The sequence below is a fragment of the Pristis pectinata genome, chromosome 9 (genome assembly GCF_009764475.1).
Source record: "Pristis pectinata isolate sPriPec2 chromosome 9, sPriPec2.1.pri, whole genome shotgun sequence".
NCBI classification, from domain to species: domain Eukaryota; kingdom Metazoa; phylum Chordata; class Chondrichthyes; order Rhinopristiformes; family Pristidae; genus Pristis; species Pristis pectinata.
This window is the reverse complement of record NC_067413.1, coordinates 82,975,801-82,979,713: the sequence shown is the minus strand read 5'-3', so window position 1 is coordinate 82,979,713 and position 3,913 is coordinate 82,975,801. Positions and strand designations below refer to the sequence as shown.

General features: G+C 51.5%; 1 protein-coding gene across 3 annotated transcripts in view; it reads left to right on the top strand.

The window, feature by feature from the left end:
- The first annotated feature begins 3,433 nt into the window (after positions 1 to 3,433).
- The window catches only part of stau2 (staufen double-stranded RNA binding protein 2), a 211,545-nt gene continuing 211,065 nt past the window's right edge, over positions 3,434 to 3,913 (top strand). For 2 of the 3 annotated variants that reach the window (XR_007956897.1, XM_052023203.1), the window contains exon 1: positions 3,465 to 3,713. The gene's annotated coding sequence lies outside the window, so the exon portion shown is untranslated. Of the gene's footprint in view, positions 3,714 to 3,913 lie in introns of all 3 variants that reach the window. The other variant, XM_052023204.1, reaches the window with a different exon arrangement.

Below are 3,913 nucleotides of genomic sequence, written 5' to 3'. Positions count from 1 at the left end.
GTCCACTGGACACCACAGGAGAGGGCTTTAGAGAAAAGCTCAATGCTTAATAACATTCCCAGTGACACTGGCTGAACTTATGAATTTGCAGATCCATGGATAGCAAGTCAATGAATAATGGGGGGCTGGATGGAATGCCATTCATTGAGTGAAGCGTGGATGATTTGACTTCCTCGTTGGAAATGGTCATTGCCTGGAGGAGCGAATGTTACCCACCATTTATCAGAACATGCCTAAACATTGTCTAGATCTTGCTGCATACAGGTACGAGCTCTGAGTTTTCTGAGAAGGTGCAACTGGAATTGAACATTATGCAATTATCTGTTAACATCCCTGCTTCTGTCTTTATGATGTAAAGCAGCTGAAGAAGGCTGAGGCTGGGACGCTGCCCTGATGGAACTACAACAACTAGAATTATTTTCCTTTGTGGGAGGTATAACTCAGATTTTATCGGGGTTCCTTGATGCCGCACAGTCAAATGTTGCCTTGATGTCCGAGACAGTAATTCTTAGCCACACCTCTAGAATTTAGCTCTTTGGACCACATTTGGACCTTGTCTGTGATGAGATGTGCAGCAAAACCCAAGTCACCTGAGAGGTGACAACTTCCAACAGTAAGGAGCCCAATTAAATCTTTCCTGCAATAAACAAACTGCTGGAAGAACTCGGCAAGTAAAGCAACATCTGAGGAGGCAAAAGGATGGTCAACGTTTGGACCCTGCATCAGGAGCAACAATCTGCTGGAGGAACTCAGCGGCTCGAGCAGCATCTGTGGGAGGAAAGAAATTGTTGATGTTTCGGGTCAAAACCCTGCATCAGGACTGAGAGTGGAGAGGCGAGGTGGCCAGCATAGAGGGGAGAAGGGGAGTAGCAAGAAAGGATTCTGAGGCGGGGTGTAAGTTGACAGATTGGTAGTGCCAGGTAGGGGAGGTGAGCAGGGGTGGAGTTGTAAGACAGTGGCAGGTGAATGATAGATGGAGGCAGGCAGAGAGAGAGAGAGGGGAAAAAGGAAAAAATAGATTGAGAAAGGTGGGGAGGGGAGTGTGAGGATGGGAGACAGCTGCTGGACGGAGATCAGGAACACAGAGCGCTACCAGAGCTGGATTCAGATAAGCAAAGGAGGTGGGAATGGGAACCATTAGAGGAGAAGGGAGAGGTGAATGACAGTTGGAACCAGATGCGGGCTGGGGGGCAAACCTGTGTGTAAGGTGGGTGGATGGAGCCAGGAGCAGGAGGGGGACAAATATGGGTGAAGGTGGAGCTGGGGGGACAAAAATGGGTGGATCAGAGGTGGGGGGGGGGGGGGGGTGGGAGAGGTAGAAGTAAAAAAAGGGCGGTTTACCTAAATTGGAAAACTCAATATTCATGCCATTGGTTTGTCGACTACCCAGGCAGAATATAAGGTGTTGCTCCTCCAGTTCCTGGAAGTAGAGAAGGCCAAGGATGCATAGGTTAGTATGGGAATGGGAAGGGGAGTTGAAATGATCTGCAATTAGGAGCATGGGGCGGCCATTGCGGACTAAGTATAGGTGTCCTGTGAAACAGTCACTGAGTCTGTGCTTGGTCTTGCCGATGTAGAGGAAGCCACACTGGGACCACCGACTGCAGTCGACAAGTATGGAGGAGATGCAATGTGAACCTTTGACTCACCTGGAAGAACTGTTTAGGGAGGAGGTGTAAGGACAAGTGTTACATCTACTGCAAGGGCAGGGGAAAGTGCCGGGGTAAGGGAGGGATTGGTGTGGAGGGATGAGCGGACCAAGGAATCACAGAGGCAGTGGTCCCTGTGGAAGGTGGAAAGGGGTGGGGAGGAGAAGATGTGGCTGCTGGTGGGATCATGTTGCAGCTGGTGGAAACGACGAAGGATGATTTGCTGGAAGCAGAGGCTCATAGGATGAAAGGTAAGCACCAGGAGAACACTTTGCATTAGGACTTGCCTGAAATGTCAACTATCCCTTTACCTGCTGAGTTCTCCCAGCAGTTTGTTTTTTGCTCCAGATTCCAGCACTTGCATTCTCTTTTGTGTTCTCCCGTGTTTTGTGAACAGCACATACCTGGGCAATTTTTCACACTTGATGCCAGATGCCACTAATTTAACTGTACTGGAAGAGCTCGGCTAGAGAAACAGCTAATTCTGCACCGCAACATCGTCATCGTCATGGTTATCCCTTGAGGTCAAGGATGATGGTCTTCGTTCCGTTGATCTATTTATGGGCTCTCAAGTGGTTTATGAGTCCAATCTTGGCTCTGAAAGTTCTTCCGCATTCAGGACAGGTAGTTCCAGATGGCAGATTGGGCTTTGGTTGTTGCTGCCTCTCTTTCCATTTTCTTTTCTTTTCCTCTAATTCTGCACATCTGTCGGCTTCGAAGGTTGCTGTTCCTTCTCGGGTGACGGTTTGCCAGAGTTTCCTGTCCTTGGCATTGGTTTCTCAATTGTTGGTGTCGATGTTACAGTTCTTCATGTTGGCTTTTAAGACGTCTTTGAATCTCTTCTAAAATGATACTAAAATGTTAGTGTACAAAGCAGTGGTGATCCCAACACTTCTGTATGCATCAGAAACTTGGACAACATACCGATGACATCTGAAGGCACTTGAAAAGTTCCATCAACGCTGTCTTCGAAATATCTTAAATATCAGCTGGGAAGATAGAAGAACCAACGTCAGCGTGCTAAATGAAGCAAAGACAACAACCATTGAAGCCTACATTATCAAGTACCAACTAAGATGGAGCGGTCATATTGTTTGGATGAAAGACGAATGTCTGCCGAAACAAATCTTCTACTCCTAGCCTAAAGCAGGCACACGTAAAAGAAGCGGACAACAGAAGAGATTCAAAGCACCGCAACGACTAGGATTCTGTATGGTCTAAGAGCCTTTGCTTTTTTCCAGTGCTCTCGCTCTTTTGCAACACCATTAAGAATGGATAGTATTGGCTGGAGACTGGCTTCAGTGAGGGTGGGGGAAGCTGAGATGAGGCAGGGGATCTGAAACACAAAATACTGGAATCTAAAGGAAAATGAAAACTGCTGATACTGCAATATATCAGGGCAGGGGCAGGATTGGGGGGGGGAGGGAAACAGAGTTAGTGATTGGCATCGCTGCCCTTTGATCAGCAGCCTGTCATCAGGTGGGCTGATGGAGTCCACATGCCCAGAGGTGCAGCTTCCAGGGACAGGGCTCCTGTGCTCTGCACAGCCATTCATTCCCCAGTGCACACGCCCCGCCCACAAGCTGCGCTCCCTGCTGCACGAGCCAGCTTCCTATTGGCCAGCTTCGGTCTGAGCCGCCCGATGTCCAGGAGCAGTCCGAGCTTCCTATTGGTCAGTTTCGGCCAGCGCTTTCAGCCATCCATTGGACAGCTTGAAGCTGGGATTCCGATTGGCCAGGGTCTGCCTGTCCCTCATTGGTCAGAGAGGGGGCGGGGCGAGCGGCTGGGCTCGACCATTTCAGGGCAGTCGGAGGACCAAGGGGGGGAGCGGCTGAGGAGCGGAGGGGGCGGGGGTAACGTCCCCGGGACAGGATGCGGGAGATGAAAGCTCAGGCTGCCACCCGGGTTGGCGCGGCGGCAGCAGCCTCGCGTTCTCCATGTAGCGGAGGCGAGCGGTGCCCCTGAAGAGGACGAGGGGGGGTTGCAGTGGTTGGCTCCCTCCTCCCCCCGCGGGGTCATTTCTCTTTAGTGTTTGCCGATGTTGGAACCGCTTCCAGGCCGCAGGTAGCGGGGCGGGGGGGGAAGAGGTGGGGGAGAGAGGAGGGAGTGGAGTGGAGTGGAGAGGGAGAGAGGGGAGAGGGGGGAGGGAGTGCGGGGAGAGGGGGGTGGGGGGGAGAAGGAGAGAGGGGAGAGGGGGGAGGGGGGAGAAGGAGAGGGGGGAGAGGAGGGGAGGAGGAGGCAGAAGGGAGGGAGAGAGGGGAGAG